The sequence below is a fragment of the Taudactylus pleione genome, unplaced genomic scaffold, assembly GCF_031769625.1.
Source record: "Taudactylus pleione unplaced genomic scaffold, aTauple2 ptg000392l, whole genome shotgun sequence".
Taxonomy (NCBI): Eukaryota; Metazoa; Chordata; class Amphibia; order Anura; family Myobatrachidae; genus Taudactylus; species Taudactylus pleione.
This window is the reverse complement of record NW_028284793.1, coordinates 4,591,342-4,611,176: the sequence shown is the minus strand read 5'-3', so window position 1 is coordinate 4,611,176 and position 19,835 is coordinate 4,591,342.

Sequence of the window (19,835 nt, the reverse complement as noted above, 5' to 3'; positions counted from 1 at the left end):
CTGTGTCCTTAAGACCTAGGGATTGTAGTGTTTGCATGAGGAGAGAGTGGTCAACAGTGTCAAAAGCAGCAGAGAGATCTAGAAGAATTAGGAGTGAATAGTGGCCTTTAGCCTTGGCAGTGACCAGATCATGTACTACCTTAGTCAGTGCTGTCTCTGTGGAGTGTTGGGAACGAAAGCCAGACTGAAGTGGGTCCAATAAGTTATGTGAGTTAAGAAAGTGTGTGAGGCGGGTGTAGACAAGTCTCTGAAGTAGCTTGGAGGGACATGGGGCTGGGAGATAGGATTGGGGTGAAAGTTTTGTTTTTTCAGAATAGGAGTAATCACTGCATGCTTGAACAGTGATGGAAATTTGACAGTAGAGAGAGAGAGATTACAGATTTTAGTTAGGGTTGGGATAAGCACAGGAGATAGAGCTTTACTGATTTGTGAGGGTAAAGGATCTAGAGTAGAGGTAATACAGTAGGAGGAACAGAAGAGGGAAGATACTTCATCTTCGTTTGTGAGATCATATGAAGAGAATGTGACAGAGGATTCAGGTAGGGAATTGAGCAAGTCACTAGCTGAAGAAGAGCATACCATTTCATTTCGGATCTCATCAATCTTGTCCCCACAATAGGAAGCAAAATCTTGCGCAGATAGTAGCAGGTGGTTTGGGTGAAGGAGGGGTAAGAAGCAGTTTAAATGTATTAAAAATTCGCTTGGGGTTAGAGGCTTAAGCAGAGATAAGAGATTGGATATATGTTTGTTTGGCAGTGTCCAGAGCAGCACGATAAGAGTTGTAGATAGTCTTATATGTGAGGAAGTCAGTTGGAGTATGAGACTTTCGCCACTGACGTTCAACTTTACGTGAGAGTTTTTGTAGATGCCTTGTTAGGTTAGAATGCCACGGTTGACGTCTAACTCTACGTGGTGTGTGATGGGTAGCTGGAGCTACTTCATCGAGAACTTTTTATAGAATCTGTTGTAGGTGTGATGCCGCAGTCTCAGGAGAAGTGAATGTAGAAATAGGTGAGAGTTGTTGTTGTAGAGAGGTAGATAGTTGTTGAAAGTTAATAGCATCAATATTTATGTGGGTTTTAGGTTTAGGTTTGGTTAATTTCAAGGACGTTGATGTAATGGAGGAGAGTGTGCAGGTGATAAGATTGTGATCTGAGAGAGGGAAAGGAGCATTAGTGAAATCAGAAACTGAGCATAGTCGAGTGAATACAAGATCAAGGCAGTGGCCCTCCTGATGAGTAGCGGAGTCAGTCCATTGGGAGAGGCCAAGAGAGGATGTTAAAGAGAGTAGTCTGGAGGCATGAGGAGATTGTGGACTGTCAATGGGGATATTGAAATCACCCAGAATGATGGTGGAGATGTCTGATGATAGGAAGTGAGGGAGCCAGGCAGAAAAATGTTCCAGAAATTGTTGAGGTGGCCCAGGTGGGCGATAGATAATAGCAACTTGCACAGAGAAAGGGGTGAAAGTCCTGATACAGTGTACTTCAAATTATGTAAATGTGAGTGAAGGTACCTGTGGGAGGACTGTGTATGTAACAGATTGGGAGAGTAATATTCCTACCCCACCTCCTTTACAATTACCAGGCCTGGAGGTGTGTGAGAAGTATAGGTTACCGTATGAAAGTGCAGCAGGAGAGACAGTGTCTGATTGTGTGAGCCATGTTTCTGTTATTGCCAGAAGGTTGAGGTTAGTTGAAATAAAGAGGTCATGGATGGATGTTAGTTTGTTGCAGACAGAGTGTGCATTCCATAAGTCACATTTTAGTGACTTGGAGGGTGAAGGGAGGCATGCAATGTTTATGAGGTTAGCTGGATTTATAGCTCTTTGTGGGTGTGGCATGTGTGTTGGGCCTGGATTTGGTGATATGTCACCAGCTAATAGAAGCAGAAGGAGAGAGATATAAATATATTGGTGGGATTTGTATGATAGATTTTTATGGCGACAGGTTGTGGATGTCATTGTCAATGTGTATAGATAATTTAAAAGCTCATGTGTAAGAGGAGAGAAGATTAATGAGATAGCAATATGTACAGAAGGATGAGCTTCAGGGAGAGTAAAGGATGTAGTAGCCTTAGAGATGATTTCATGTAGTGAGATAAGAAATAGAAGTTTGTGAAGCATTTTTTCTCCTAATAAAAAACACAAAGTTAAGTAATGGTTTTGTAATTACCTGGTAATAGATGTTGGTCAATGTTTTTCAACTGTTTTTTTAATTGTTCAGAAAGCACACTTGATTTTAACCACTTAATGCATAACCACATCAAGCTGCTACCCTCAGCAAGCTGCCCTAAGACATAATTTAGCTTATCATAAAACTGTGTCATTGTGTCATTTCTCACCACAGGTTAGAAGCCAATTTGAGCTCTATATAGTTTTGTATATGATTTGCACATTACTTGACACTTTGGGTGGCACATAATGCGCACCCAACACCAGCTGCGAATAAAAATGCAAACGGAATGCTAATGCGACTATGCACACAATCTGAGCCATATAGATCTATGCAATTGCAAATCGCAATTCTTCGGTCTGTCAGGCTCCGTCATTAGGGATTGGTATGAAATCCCGGCAGTTGAGATGCCTGCAGTCAATATACTGACAGCGGCATCACGATGCTCAGGATCCCAACAAGGGTCTGGTAAGTTTAGTAACCCTCCCCCCTTCTCCCCCTAACCCTCCTTTCCTGCATCCAAACACTAACCCTCCCCATCCCGCACCCTAACCCTTCCTGTTAGTGCTGAAACTTAACCCTCTCCCCTTGTGCCAAAACCTAACCTTCCCCCCTTAGTGCCTAACCCCCCCCAGAGGTGCCTAACCCTAACCCACCCCTGGGGGTACTTAACCCCAACCTAACTACATCTCCAACATTATCACTACTAGTGGCTGCCCCCCCAGTAAAATCTTCCACTTCAGTGAGCCAGTGCAGTCAGTGAGCTGCACTGGCTACACTGTGACTAGAGGTGGCTTCAGATTTTAAGCGCCACCTGCCAGTCATGCACAGGACAGGCAGACCCAAGGGGAGGTATCTCCTCCCCCTGGGACTACCAGTCTGGGCTGTGATAAGCAGAGACTCCAATGGAATCCGCTGCTCTGCCTCATGGGCAGCCCTACAGGGCTTCTCAGGCTGCAAACAATGCAGTCCCCAGAATTCGGTGTTATGCGCATGCGCTGATCCCGCACCTGCCAGATTTATTGCTCAGGTGCCAGGACCCGGTCGGCCACGGCCAGAGACTAGCGGCAGCCCCCTCAGGTAACTGATCACTACCCCATGCTAGGTGCAGGAGATGTGACTGTGTTTATGCCTGGTATTTAAACCCCCGGCCGGACCGGCTGGCGAGGAGAAGGGAGGGGCGTGCTGTTTGAGGGGGTGGGGTGTCAGATGGCCGCTGCTGACAGGGTGGAAAACAGTTTTCTTGTCTCCAGCAGCACATAGCAGGATCAGATCTGTGGGATATGGGGCCTTGAGCTGCAACCCCACCCGCTCCATTGTTAATCTGGCCCTGGCTGGAGTCCTTCTGCACAGCCATAGCACTGCACATGAGCAAGCCATGGGGTACACTGGGATTGGATCACTCTCAGGGAACTGTGCGGTAAGACGACCATTGGCTTCTATAAGGCAACACCATCTATAGATGGATTTGCCTGTCGGGTTCAAGCTTGGGAAAGTTTCACTTTCCAAGGTTAGTGCATATGGGGAATGCGGTAAAATCTTCGAAACTGGCATTTTCAAAGTTTTGATGCATCCTGCCCACTGAAAGTATGGGAGGCCAGAGAGGTCCAATATCTTAATATGCTTTTCTGTACCAATGTGATTACCATCGGTAGTTATGACCATTCGGACTTGTTGGGAAAGTGTGAGCTCCAAGAATCGACATGTGTGAAGAGCAATACTTCAGGGTCCTTAGACAGTCGTACAAGAAAGAAATGAGCTTGTGCCAAAATGTAACCACCTTAGGGCAGTACCAGACATTATGTACAAATGTTGCTTCCCTCACTTTACAGTTTGGACAAAATCCCATCTCCACTATGACCATGTGGTTTCTTCTGTGTCTGAGACACATAGGTCATGATAATGATTTTAACATGGACTTCCTGTAGCTGAGCAGAGCTGAGGGCCTTTCTAGTATGCTTTGTGGAGCGTAGACTCATTTAGGATCAGATAGAGTAGGACAGTCCTTTCACTATGCGGTCCACTATCTGGTCCAGAGGTGGTCGTCACTGTTGCTAAGAAAGTGAAGTTATATATGGCGGATTTGAAATGTGATTGAACAGGAAAAAGTTATCAGGGATTCCGTACTATTAGCCTGTGGTAAAAACCTAGAGCTGGGAGGTAGAGGCATATTGATCTACCTGCAGGTACATATAGAAATGGGAATTGGGCAGGGAGAATTTATCCTGCAGCTACTGAAAACTATATATGGTGCCTTTAGGATCCTTTATGGCCACTATGCCATTGGCTTTCCACACAAAAAGGCAGTATTCAGACAGGAAAGGAAAATTTCCAGGTGGCCCCAGAGGTAAATATCGCACCGCTCTACCACATTTCTTACAAGGGGCTGTATAAGTGGCACAAAGGAAAATATGGTCATGCAAATGATGTGAGATTAGTGATTTTGGAAGGTGAAGTAGAGCGACAGGTGAGTAGGGGTAAAAATAAGCTTCTTCCAGCTGTCGCTTTCAGTGTAATATTCAGTTCTCAGAAGTCAGTCCAAATTGGACCTAAACAGGAAAGCCCTGGAAAGTGCCAGAATGTCTGAGAAGCCCAGGCCACCATGTTCTTTCTGCTGCCACAAAAAAGTGAGTGAAGGCTGCCAGTGGTATAGGCAACTTTTGACGTAAGGGGGATCAAAAATAGAAAAACAGGTTCCACAGGTACAAGGGTGTAAAATTTCAAATATCTACATGTAAACACATGATTTGAAACCAAATTAAATCAATTATTACCCCTTACATTACATTAATAACCCTACACACATGCACTACAGCAATCAACAATACCCAAAACATTACTGCAGTCCAACCACATTACAGAAATCACCAATTCTCCTCACATTAAGGCAATTCTGCCACATGACAGTAATACCCCCACTCCTTCCTATTACTGAAATAGGTTATACTGCTCCCCCATATTATAGCAATAGCCCTAAACAGTTACCTTTACATTAATGTGAAAGTTATTCATGTATGAAGTTATTCATATATTCACGCTCAGTATACCTGAGGCTAGGTGGTGAGTGTCTCGACTCACCAAACACTGAGTGACTCTAATCATTCACTCATCTGAATGATTCGAGTCAGTGTGTTGAGACACTCACTCACTAGCCATCTCTAATGCTTAGCACACTTCCAGTCCGAGGTAGCCATCCCACCCCTGCCAGATAGCAAAAAAAAAAGAACATAATGGCCACAAAAAAAAAAGATATCAGGCAGCACTGTTAAGGGTCCCAGAGACTATTGGTAGGTAGGCACACTCGCTTCCACTGAACAGTGGTATCTAATATACCGGTATAATGGAGTAATCAAATACAGTATGTACCAAATTATGGCATGTAATGCCTAGATAAGGAGGTGAATTTAAACAAACCAGTGGTGCTACGAAGAGTAATGAATCAATTTAAACAATGTAATGTATCTATTTGCTGGGGCACTCTCAGCAATAGTATAAAACTTAACCTTTATTAATACAGATGTGTCCTTGCTCATCTAGCCTCAGTATGCCATGTGGTGCAATGTGCCTGGCGTGAGTGAGCCGCCAGGCCCCGTGCATCTCAGCTAGCATCAGGCATCTTGTTTTGCTGAAACTGCGTCTAAGCTGCAATGTGATTGCTATGTGACTAGGACACACCATCAGACTGTGCTGATTAATTTGATATGTGACACTTGTATATCTGTGTGCACCTGAGTCTGGAAACAGAACTTAGTGTGGAAAACACCTACGTAGCTACATCGTAGCACTTTGTAAGCTGACTGAGACACTATGATGTACAAGTGTCACATATTTGTCAAATTGAAGTAGGCAAATTATTTACAAAACATTATTAATCATTCTCTAAAGCATCCCAGTATACTTATAATATAACTTCTCGACACCAAGTGCATAACGGTGGGGTTCGTTCTGATTGAAATGAAATAGTACCCATGTGACCAATATGAGTGAGTACAAATGAACAAACTTTATTTACAATTAACAAGCAACATACAAAGTATACTGTATACTCAACTTTTGTCTATGTATTTTGATGACACCGGTAATTCATCATCTTCAGCATAAGATGTACTTCATCTTATCTTCTCTTCTTCTGGGGAGCCCTCATTTCACAATGCCCAGATAATCAATTTACATTGCAGGCACCTCTACTGCAGAGTCTTAGGTCCATACACGAGCTAATGGGTCCTTTGTGTAGCTCTGGTTTATATACCCTAAAATGGTGTGTTGGCTTTCCGGATATTAAGCCCATATCAGTTACATACAGTGCTAGGTATCAAGCACTCATTGGTCCAGCATAGCATTGACCAAACTTATCTCTCTTGCACATGCTCTGTAAGCACTAAGATATATACTATCAGACAAAGACATACAGTAGTGACATATCCTAATATGGCTGGAGATGAACTGTTTCAAAGCTCCTGTGTGTAGAGTGTGTAGCATCTCTACACATCTTACAATGGAATGTAGCTGCTACTGATAAGAACACTTTTTGCATTTTCAAACTCAACAATGACACGCTGATCATGCCATGTAAATTTAATGTTGTCATGGGGGAAGTCTTCAGTCTCAGGGGCATGGTCTATAACTGCAATCCTGCCCATTTTCCACCCCTTGCATTTTGCCTCATTGGGCAAGGCAAAAGGCATCATCACCACCCCTTCACTTAGCAACACCCCTCTGAATGGCCATGCAAACACATCCTTTTTTTCAATCATTTCAAATTGCATGGCAAGCAGGACAGTTCTATTCAATACATGCATACCATCATTCACCTCAACAGTATCACTAACCAATGGCATGTTATCAGAAACCTCATCTGCATTCAAATATTACTCTGATTTCTGGACATATTCTTTGCATTCATGGATTTCAACATTTTGTTCACATTTTGTGAAATCATCAGAAATTTTCATCACAGAATAACTGCTCTGATCAAACAAATTTTCTGTAGTGTGAATAGATTGTTTCATTTCTGTTTCAAGTTCTTTCTGCGTAACTTCACACACTTCTCTTTGTATTTCAAGCTCACAAATTTCTACGCAAGATGTGTGTAATAAATCACCAGTTGACATTTTAACTCTTGCGTGTGGGGATTCTCTTCCCCTCCCTATGGAATTTGTCAAAGGCAGACTGGCAGAATCATCAGAAACACAAAATGGCATTTCATCTGATTCAAAATCAGAAGCTTTCAAAAACCTCAAATAACTACAACTTTGTAAAGGCGTCCCAAAACAAGTTGGATTAAACTGAGATTTTTTAACACATTTCTGAAATTTCTTGAACTTATTCTGTAATCTACCCTTAGCATTTTTCACATTTCAAAAGTTTGCAAAGCATTTTTCTCAATTTTCTTTTTTTTTTAAAGAAAAAGACAAAACAACATACAGTGTGATTTAAGCAAAATCACAATATTTTTTCTCATAGGAATGAGACAGAGGAAACATACACAATGCAATATACAGGTCAGCACAGAAAAAGCAAAACATAATTTTGCACTTTTTTTTTTACAGGATCAGTCAATTGGTCACAAACTAATTAACCCTTCCGATCCCACTTCTCGACATGGTGCATAACGGTGGGTTTCGTTCTGATCGAAATGAAATAGTACCCATGTGACCAATATGAGTGAGTAAAAATGAACACACTTTATTTACAAGTAACAAACAAACAATTAACAAACAACATACAAAGTATACTGTATACTCAACTTTTGTCTATGTATTCAGATGACACCGGTAATTCATCATCTTCAGCATAAGATGTACTTCATCTTATCTTCTCTTCTTCTGGGGAGCCCTCATTTCACAACGCCCAGATAATCAATTTACATTGCAGGCACCTCTACTGCAGAGTCTTAGGTCCATACACAAGCTAATGGGTCCTTTGTGTACCTCTGGTTTATATACCCTAAAATGGTGTGTTGGCTTTCCAGATATTAAGCCCATATCAGTTACATACAGTGCTAGGTATCAAGCACTCATTGGTCCAGCATAGCATTGACCAAACTTATCTCTCTTGCACATGCTCTGTAAGCACTAAGATATATACTACCAGACAAAGACATACAGTAGTGACGTATCCTAGTATGGCTGGAGATGAACTGTTTCAAAGCTCCTTTGTGTGTAGAGTCTGGACATCACTGCTAATTACCCACAATGCTTAGCATCTCTACACATCTTACAATGGAATGTAGCTGCTACTGATAAGAACATAGAAGCTATGAATGGCTCATTATACTTCTAGTTGCAATAGAAATGACAGGTAGAGCTAGGCCTCAATATTTTTGAGCTAGGCCTCAAAAGGTTATATCTGACCACTCTATGCAAAGATTGCAACTATAGTACAATCTCTTTTCAAACCTCAAAGAGGCCTAGCAAGGGGTATAGGTGTGTGTTACAACTTATATGCCTATGTAGAAATTAACTATTTAACCCACTGGTTACACAGTTGTATAGGCCACAGGTTCTCAAACTTGGTCCACAGGACCCCAAACAGTGCATGTTTTCCAGGTCTCACAGATTTATTTATTTTTTAAATGTGTCAGCGAGTAATGAATACACCTGTGCACCTGCTAGGTGACCTAGGAAACCAGGAACTGTGTGAGGTCTTGACAGAGCCATAACTAGACTTGTTGGTGCCCTGTGCCAGAAAGAGCATTGGCTCCCCCCTCATTTTTCAAAGGGACATAATGCACCCAAAAAAGGGCCATGGCTTCATGGGGAAGAGATAGGAGAGGCCAGGAGATGCTGGGTATGAAATTAGAGGAAGCTACAAACAAGAATGACAATAAACAGAAATCTGACAGGCTCAAACAGCGTCCCATGACCTGTGGTGCCCTGTGCGATGGCACCGGCCGCACTACCCTAGCTACGGCCCTGGGTCCTGAGGACTGAGTTTGAGAACCACTAATATAGGCTATTATTCTATTACGCATGTATATTCACAAGATAGATTCAGAAAGTATAGAAAAAGAGCTCCATTTATATATTTCCAGCTTCTACTTTGGACCATTTTATCCTTAAGTCTTTGAAATGGTCAATGAGAGTGCCAGGTACATATATACCGCAGCGCAGTATGCTTCTGAATTCGGTAATGGCCGCTACTGGATTACTGTCCAGATAGTTCATAACCACAAATGGGACCTTTGTAATGCGCATACAGGGTCCCTTACTTGCGTCCTGAGAAAGAGCGAGTGCTCCTATTCAAGTATCACTTACCTGCTCTCCTCAGTGCTCTCTCATCGGTATACAGCAAATTTACAGATGCAATGGCAATGCATCAAGTGCTCCATCCTTATTGGCAGGTTTGAATCTTGCATGACAGCACCACTTTTGCACAGGGTTGCCGACATTTGGCTCCCTCTTTCCGGGAGGGAGCTGTCATGAAACCACACGGGGGCATGTAGCGGTGAAAAGGGTGTGTGGCCTGGAGCATACTGCGTTGTTGGGATGAGGCATAGGGCATGACATTGCGATCACATCATCATGGCCCTGCCCCCTCTTCACAATGCTGAAATTAATGGCATTGTGAAGCAGGGGGCGGGGTTATGATGACGCGATTCAGCGCGAATCGTGTCACCGCCGCCACCTGCTGCCAGGGTTTATACAGCTAGCTCACTGGGACCGGGAGGCTTACCTGCCTTTACGGGGGGCTGGGAGCAGCACCTGATTTTTGAGAGGCTCCCGGCTGAGTCGGGGGGGATGGGGGTAGGTAAGTATGCTTTTGCAGAACCTGCAGATAGTTTAGAGTGAGTTTAAAAATAGGGGGGTAGGAGGCGGGGGCCAACCAGCCCCAACCTGAGGGGAATACTTCCTATGCAGGAAATTCAATTTTGGGTGGAGATCTTATTTTCTGTCCCTTTCTGGGAAAGTGCTAATCTCAGAGATCAATACCAGACCCCGTTACCTTCACAAAGATTGTAATGAATGAGAAGCATACACTCTGATTATGCCTGGCTCATCAATTCAGTATAATACTTTCATGGGTTTTTTTTACTAGCAGGATGACCTGTCAATTAACCTTTATATGTATGTAATTATTTGTCTAAGTAGATGATATGTGAGACAGAGGCTGTCTGATTTATGTATACTCCATTCTGACTGCTAGCACATGTTCCAACAACTACAGTCAGGTCCATAAATATTGGGACATTGACAGAATTTTCAGATTTTGGCCTCTATTCACCACCACAATGGTTTTGAAATGAAACAAACAAGATGTGCTTTAACTGCAGACTTTCAGATTTAATTTGAGGGTAATTACATCCAAGTCGCGTGAACGGTGTAGGAATTACAACAGTTTCAATATGTGCCTCCCACTTTTTAAGGGGCCAAAAGTAATGGGACTATCATCTCAAAAGCTATTTCATGGACAGGTGTGGGCTATTCCCTCGTTATTTCATTATCAATTAAGCAGGTAAAAGGTCTGGAGTTGATTCTAGGTGTGACATTTGCATTTGGAATCAGTTGCTGTCGACTCTCAATATGAGATCCAAAGAGCTGTCACTATCAGTGAAGCAAGCCATCATTAGGCTGAAAAATCAAAACAAACCCATCAGAGGGATAGCAAAAACATTAGGTGTGGCCAAATCAGCTGTTTGGAACATTCTTAAAAAGAAAGAACGCACCGGAGAGCTCAGCAACACCAAAAGACCCGGAAGAGCATGGAAAACAACTGTGGTGGATGACAAAAGAATTATTTCTCTGGTGAAGAAAAACCCCTTCATGACAGTTGGCCAAATCAAGAACACTCTCTAGGAGGTAGATGTATATGTGTCAAAGTCAACAATGAAGAGAAGAGTTCACAAGAGTGATGCAAACCATTGGTGAGCCACAAAAACAGGAAGACCAGATTAGAGTTTGCCAAACAACATCTAAAAAAGCCATTACAGTTCTGGAACAACATCCTATGGACAGATGAGACAAAGATCAGCTTGTACCAGAGTGATGGGAAGAGAAGAGTATGGAGAAGGAAAGGAACTGCTCATGATCCAAAACATACCACCTCATCAGTGAAGCATGGTGGTGGTAGTGTCATGGCGTGGGCATGTATGGCTGCCAATGGAACTGGTTCCCTTGTATTTATTGATGATGTGACTGCTGACAAAAGCAGCAGAATGAATTCTGAAGTGTTTTGGGCAATATTATATGCTCATATTCAGTCAAATGCTTCAGAACTCATTGGACGGTGCTTCACAGTGCAGATGGACAATGACCCGAAGAATACTGCAAAAGCAACCAAAGAGTTTTTTAAGGCTAAAAAGTGGAATGTTATGCAATGGCCAAGTCAATCCCCTGACCTGAATCCGATTGAGCATGCATTTCACTTGATGAAGACACAACTGAAGGGAAAATGCCCCAAAAACAAGCAGGAACTGAAGACATTTGCAGTAGAGGCCTGGCAGAGCATCACCAGGGATGAAACCCAGCGTCTGGTGATGTCTATGCATTCCAGACTTCAGGCTGTAATTGCCTGCAAAGGATTTGCAACAAAGTATTAAAAAGTGAAAGTTAGATTTAGGATTGTTTAGTTTGTCCCGTTACTTTTGACCCCTTAAAAAGTGGGAGGCACATATAGAAACCGTTGTAATTCCTACACCGTTCACCTGATTTGGATGTAATTACCCTCAAATTAAATCTGAAAGTCTGCAGTTAAATTATGTCTTGTTTGTTTGTTTCATTTCAAAGCCATTGTGGTGGTGAATAGAGGCCAAAATCTGAAAATTCTGTCAATGTCCCAATATTTCTGGACCTGACTGTATATAATGGTAACATTATGGGGTATTATACATTTTGGGCTTGTCCTTTTCATAGTAAAACTCCAAAATGAAGTTAGCCTGGTGAGTGTCATCTCACTCTACCCTGGGTAATAGCATGCTCATTCCCCAGGGATGTTTATGTTTGTATGCAGAATTCTGGCTAATATGCATGTCCATAGAAGTGCCCAGTTCCCACAAGCAAGGCCCCCACCTTGTGGTGTATGGTATTTATAACTAGAAATCTGGGTGTCAGACGAGGCAAAACGTCATCCTCCTGCTGTCAGATTTTCACGGTTTTGGATATTATAAAGGTACCCGGTCATCGGCGCCATGTCACTCTAGCTGTGGAGAGTGTAGTGAATGCATGTGCTGTATCCATCCAAGAGCTGCTGTATCTGTCCAGGGCAGGGGTTGCTGTGTCCATCCAGGTCAGGGGCTGCTGTGTCCATCCAGGGGTTTCTGTGTCCATCCAGGGGCAGGAGCTGCTGTGTGAAATCAGGGGTGCTCTGTCCATCCAAGGGTGCCCAGTGTATAAAAAAGTGTGTTATTCTTATTCATAAATAATCTTGTGACACTGTAAGTGGCAGCGCAGTGTGTTATTATTTTCTTATTCATACAAAAATCTTGTGACACTGTAGGTCATTGATACTGCAGTGTAATATTTAAAATTGGTACAAATTGACGTGTGTGCTGTACCCCACTTCATTCGTGTTTGTTGATATGGAGAATGATCAGTTGAGAGGAGAGCAGGAGCCACATACTAGTCCTAGAGCTGATGCCAATGCCACAAGTGATAACAATACTAGTCCATCTACATCATCTACTAAAGCCGATGCCCAAGGGCATACAGGGCTTAAATCAGGGCATCTAAAATCCAGAACCAATCTTTTCCAGTGGTAAAGAAAAAAACAACAAAGGGAAAGTTAGCTGCAGAAAGACATAAAATTGGCAACATGCCTTTTACCGCATGAAGTGTCTTTATTTATGACTAGTGGTTCTTCGTCTTATGATGATTTAAGCACAAGTGAACATGCTGACATAGAAATTGAGGATGCTGCTGTGGAAGTGCACCAGGATGAGCAGGATATTTGTGTAGCTGACGCTAATAAGGATGTTGTTGAGGAGGATGTTGTTTGTGTAAATCAGGCACCAATGGTAGAAACAGTTATTGCCCATGATAAGGAAAAGCCCATTGTCATGCCTGGGCACAAGACAAAAAAATCCACTTCTTTTGTGTGGAATTGTTTCTACCCAAATCTAGACAACAACTGTCAAGTCATCTGTACCCTTTGTAAAGCTAGAGTAAGTAGAGACCTTAACCATCTAGGAATCTCCTCCCTGTTACGTCATCTGCAGCGCATCCATCCAAAAAGTTTTTTGTGTTTTATGTTGACTCATCTGCATTACCAGTGGGTCTTTTGGGAAAGTTTAGTTTTTTCTCGGCAGATGCACTTGCTGGTGAAACTGAAGTAGAAGCCAATGCTGCATTATGTGCCACTTTGCTTACCAACAGCTTTTTGCATCTCTTCAGATCTGTGTCCGTTGGGATGAAAGACACAACGTATGACTTAAACCTTATATCTTAAATCTTGTGTTTACTCTGTTCAGCTTGTTCACATATATGTGGTTAAGTGGACAGTGGGTACAACGGCATTTTGTAGGCCACTAATTACGTTTTTTTTAATGTTCCTATACAGGTTGGGAATTGCTTTTCTAGTAAAGTGGAATCTTGATGGGATTTGGTAGCGGGGGCATAGTACCTCAATTAACTGTCTAAAACCCACTGCATTATTGGTGGATATTGGATGCACATCTAATCCCAGCATAGATGTTATTGCATCAGTGATCCGCTATGCAACTGGATGACTGCTGTCATACTTGCTCCCCCTTGCAAAGGATTTAGAGTCCATGATGGTTGGGAGAGATGTGGATGGGTCAGAAACAAACAAAAGCATATAATCTGTAAATAGATAATTTGTTTAAATAATGGCCTATGTAAATACACTTAAATAATATAGAGGAGTTTAACCTGGTCTTATCTTAGAAAATAATATGAAATCTACGTTGAGGTGTGAGAAGAGTCTTGACCTGGCCATCCACCAATCACTATTGTGTGAGTATCTAAGCATTAATTAATGGGTGGCTGGAGCTATCTACCAATTGGAGGAAACTGCAAATGCACTGGGAGAGGAAGGGGACAGCACAGCAGGAGGAGATGGCCGCCCCCATAGATCTGAGACCTGAATTTAAATGGTTCCTTTATGCAGATGGGAAGGGAGGTGGAGAGGTATGGGAGGAGGAGGAGCATTATAGGACAATTGTTTGAGGAGGGGGGCAATTATCAGACATAATTGATGGAGGAAAGGGGCAGTTATGGAACATAATTATAATTGTGGTGGGGGGACAGTTATGGGACATAATTGTGTGAGGAGGGGGACAGTTATGAGTCATAGCTGAAGATACCTGCCAGGGACCCTAAAAAGGTGTTCCGGGCCCCATGATTTCTGTTGCCGGCCCTGACTGGGAGATGCTATTGTTTTCATTTATGAACATTTTACGTTATTTGGTTGCTACTGTGGAGTTGTGAGTTTATTAACTATCACTTTTATTGCACAATATTCACCATCTGTAAGCTCCCTCCAGACTGCTGGTGAAACTTTAGTCTTCATACATGACTTAGTTTATGAGATTGACACCACTCATTTTTGTACACATAAAGTGTAAAACCTATGTATGCAGTGTATGCATACCTATGTATGTACAGATCTCTCTGTCACTCCCTCTTGTTTTGTGATTAAATGCTGCCTATTTCCCATCAGAGAAACTACCAGGCGTCTTTCTGCGCTGTCTATTAATGTCATGTTATATGTTACCAGAAGTCTGATATGGCAAATACTTTACTGGAACAAACTGTTTCTTTTTTTGTTACCATTAAATTAATGGTTTATAGATTTTTTGTTTGTTTTTTTACGGTAATAAAAGTATTCATGCAATATTGCGCTCAGTATTTCTTGCTTTGGGCCTGATTCAGAGGTGGACGCAGGTGCAGCAGCCTATCTGCGACTTTATGCTAATGCTGCTACAAAGCCTTTCCCTGGTACACATCTGCCCAAGGACTGTAGAGCATCTGTAGACTGAATAGCACCTGGTGCGTCTTGCGAAACCACCATCAGTCGCACCATCAAAACTTGCACCAGCCATATGGCAGGTGCAGAATTTCCAATGTGAGTGATTGAGCATCTGCGAGTCTGATTCAGAGATGGACGGTAATGCGATTTTCACGCAGGTCGAGCGATTGTTTGCCATTGTGCATGCATATAATCCGTACTGTGCATACGCAGCAATCGCATCGCGATTACAGACACACAGAGGATCCCATTGCAAAGTGACTGACAGGTGGTCAGCGTTTGGCGGTAGTAACGGGGGGTGGTCAGAAAATGCAGGCGTGTCTGACCGTTTAAACGCCGTTACATGGGCGTGCATAAATTAGCCATTGCGATCTCGTATGAGAAACCTCTGCGTGACAGGAGAGCTGCGGCTTGTCAGACCTTCCGCAAGGGCAAGATGACCGCTCGATGTGCGCCGATTATACCAATATTTATGTAGGTAAGCAACGTCATACGCAGGTAAGTAGGCAGCAGTGGGCGTCCCTATGCTCGGGTGATCTTTGCTAACATTAGCATATTTTCGCAGCTGCGTTCTGTATGAAATTGCAGCTGTGATCAGATGAGCATCCATCTCTGAATCAGGCCCTGTGTATGCAACCACTTCAGCAACAAGACCGAGACACCCCCATAACATAACCATAATGGGAGAGCAGCACACTACGCTGTCTCTTCTCTTTGCATACATGCTGGGCACTATGACCCAGAGACTGCAGGGAGGTGCAACCTCCAGGTTCCATTAAAAAAAAGTCGACACCAGAAGGTCGACATGGAAGAAGGTCGTATGACAAAAGTTTGACAGGTTCAAAATATCGACATGGAAATGGTCAACACCTTTTTTTATTTTTAGGTTAAGGGTTAGGCATTTACCAGAGGGTTAGAGTCAGGCACAAAGGGGAGGGTTAGGGTTAGGCATTTACCCCGACGTTTAGGGTTAGACAACAGGAGGGAGGGATAGGTTTAGGCACAAAAGGGAAGGGTTAGAAAAAATATATATGTTGACCATTTCTATGTTGATCATTTCCATTTCAACCTTTTGTACTTGTTCACCTTCTGTACTGTATAACTTTTTTCTTGTTGACCTTTTCTCATGTCAACCTTTTGGTGTCGACCAAATTAGTGTTGACTTTTTTTAATTGTCGACCTTTAGTATCAAGCCCAAACTCTGACCTGATGTGCTACTGCGCATTTGCAGACTGCCGCCATCTTCTTTACTGTAGAGTAATACAGTGCTGTGTAGACACACAGTACCTGGCTCCCATAGGTGAGACACCTAATACCTGCATTTACTACTGTCTAGTACGACTGCTACATTACCTCTAGTTACTACTGTTAACCCCTGCATTACCACTTTGTTCCTTCATACCAAATATCTGCTGTTTACCATTAAACCCAGCAACCGGGTTAAGGACTCTCTGTGTGACCTGACAGTCACTTCCACATCCGCTGTGCCCCTATTTATAGACCATACTTGCCTACCCTCCCGGAAGTCGCAGGAGGCTCCTGATTATTTGGGTAACGCCCTGCATCCCCTGGAAGGTAGGCACTTCTCCCACATTCTGCCCACTTCCTAGAGAAGTGGGTAGAATGGGGAGAATATTATCAGGGGTCGGCGGGTCCGTGCATTGGGGGCGGGGCCTAATGACGCGATTCTATTATAATCGCGTCATTTAGCCCTGCCCTATTTTAAATATACAACATCCATGTCGAATTCCAGTGAAGGGGCGGGGCTTAATGGTGCAAGCCGGCCGCCAACTCCGCCCACCTACTTCTCCTCCCCAGGCTTCAATACAAAAGATGGAACGCCTAGCACTTGTCCAATAACGTGCAACTTAATCGCTACAGTGACTTTGTGCATACACACTGAGTAACGCATGCGCCATAGACGTTTGTAGAGATTTTCACGAACACGAAGTAGCAAAAAATCGCTCGGCTACATGAATACTGTCACTGCGTGCGGCTCTGATTCAGGCTCTTTATTTCTACATATTATATGATATGTGGAGTACAAGAAATACTGACTATAGCACCCTAATTAAACCATCAGGTGAGAAGGGGAATACTGAATAGCAGCTATTCCATGCTGCAACACAATCGGAAGACTATCAGGAAACCTGACAGGACCATCTGAAAGTATGCATAAGCCTCTACCATATAGATTGTAAGCTCTCATGAAGCACGGCCCTCTCCATCATTGGGCCAAATGTAATAGGGTGAGAATTTAGAAAATGTGAAAGTTTAGCAGTAAACTCTCACATTGGTAGAGTTTTATCTTCAAAATGGGAAAACATCTGGATGAGAGTTTAAATCGTGAGAGTTTTTTGAGTCTGAAAAACATGCGAGTTTACATGTTCTCAGTCTCTATTACAATGGTCGAGGTTAAAAAGTTTGAGAGTCTACTGAAAATTCTCCCATTTTCAGACCCTCCAACATGACCCCTTCCACCCAGTACACAATGCTCAGCTCCTGGATTTCTCTCTTAATTGATGATTGCAGCCACCTGTGGTGAAACACACAAACTAGCTCAACACAGGTGTCTGCAAACATTAATTCAGGGCCGGCCCTACCATTCCGCCGGGTACGGGACTGGGAAGGGCGCCACACTTTAGTGGGCGCCGACATGCCGCTGCCTGGCAATTGACAGTGTGAGTCACTCACTTGGCCCCCGGCTGTCCCGGACACTGACTCCTCTACTCAGAGGAGGTTTGGCACTGCCCGGACCCAGTGGCAGTTCTAGGGGCGGGCTACCTGAGCTGTCGCCCGGAGCGCCGGCCCCTAGAGGGCGCCACTGAGTCCCCAGGAGGAAGAGAGAAAAAAATCCCAGAAAAAAAAAATGCGCCAGTCCGCCCCCGCTAGCTTCCGCCGGGAGGCTTCATTTGCCGGGCGCCCGCTGATATTTGTTATCAGCGGGCACCCACCTCCCTCCCTGCAGCGGCAGCCGACAGACAGAGCTCACTCCTGAGCTCCGGCAGAGAGCACTATAGATCCGTGGCGGAGCCGCGGTCAGACCAGATGGCAGCGGATGGAGGAGCGGGGCTTAGGGTAAGTATTGCATTTGTTTTTGCTTTTTTTTCAGAAGCACCAGCACTGGGGGCATGGCTATAGGGGGGATTTCTATAGGGGGCATTACTACTGGAGGCATGGCTATAGGGGGCATTACTACTAGGGGCACGACTATAGGGGGACATTACTAATGGGGGCATTACAACAGTGGCCACTACAAATGGGAGCATTAATATAGGGGGCATTACTACTGGAGGCACTACAATAGGGGTCATTACTACAGTGTACACTACTAATGGGGGCATTACAACTGGGCATTACTACTTTGGGCACTACTATAGGGGGCATTCTTACTGTGGCCACTACTATAGGGGGCATTACTGGGGGCACTACTAATGTGGGCATTACAACTGTGGGCACTATTATAGAGGCATTACTACAGTGGGCACTACAATAGGGGGCATTACTACTGGGGGAACTACTAATGTGGGCATTACAACTGTGGGCACTATTATAGAGGCATTACTACTGTGGGCACTACTATTTGGGGCATTACCAATGGGGGCACAGCTATAGGGGACATTACCAATGGGGGCACTACTACTGGGGGCCTTAACACTGGGGGCATTACCACTGTGGGCACTACTAATGAGGGCACTGTATGGAGGGGACCACTTGTTGGCCCATTGTGTATTATACAGGGCATTACTGTGTGTGGCATAATGTATTATACAGGGCATTACTGCGTATGGCATTACGTATTATACAGGGCATTACTGCATGTGGCACAATGTGTTATAAAGGCGATTACTGCGTGTGGCACAATGTGTTTCTAAAGGGCATTACTGCGTTTGGCGTAATGTGTTATAAAGGGCATTACTGCGTGTGGCGTAATGTGTTACACAGGGCATTACTGCGTGTGGCGTAATGTGTTACACAGGGCATTACTGCATGTGGCGTAATGTGTTACACAGGGCATTACTGCGTGTGGCGTAATGTGTTACACAGGGCATTACTGCCTGTGCCGTAATGTGTTACACAGGGCATTACTGCGTGTGGCATAATCTCTTACACAGGGCATTACTGCGTGTGGCGTAAGGTGTTACACAGGGAATTACTGCGTGTGGCGTAATGTGTTACACAGGGCATTACTGCGTGTGACGTAATGTGTTATAAAGGGCATTACTGCGTGTGGCGTAATGTGTTATAAAGGGCATTACTGCGTGTGGTGTAATGTGTTATAAAGGGCATTACTGCGTGTGGCGTAATGTGTTATAAAGGGCATTACTGCTTGTGGCATAATGTGTTATACAGGGCATTACTGCGTGTGGTGTAATGTGTTATAAAGGGCATTACTGCATGTGGCATAATGTGTTATAAAGGGCATTACTGCTTGTGGCATAATGTGTTATACAGGGCATTACTGCGTATGGCGTAATGTGTTATACAGGGCATTACTGAGTGTGGCGTAATGTGTTATAAAGGGCATTACTGCGTGTGGCGTAGTGTGTTATAAAGGGCATTACTGCGTGTGGCGTAGTGTGTTATAAAGGGCATTACTGCATGTGGCGTAATGTGTTATAAAGGGCATTACTGCGTGTGGCGTAATGTGTTATAAAGGGCATTACTGTGTGTGGCGTAATGTGTTAGAAAGGGCATTACTGCGTGTGGCGTAATGTGTTATAAAGCGCATTACTG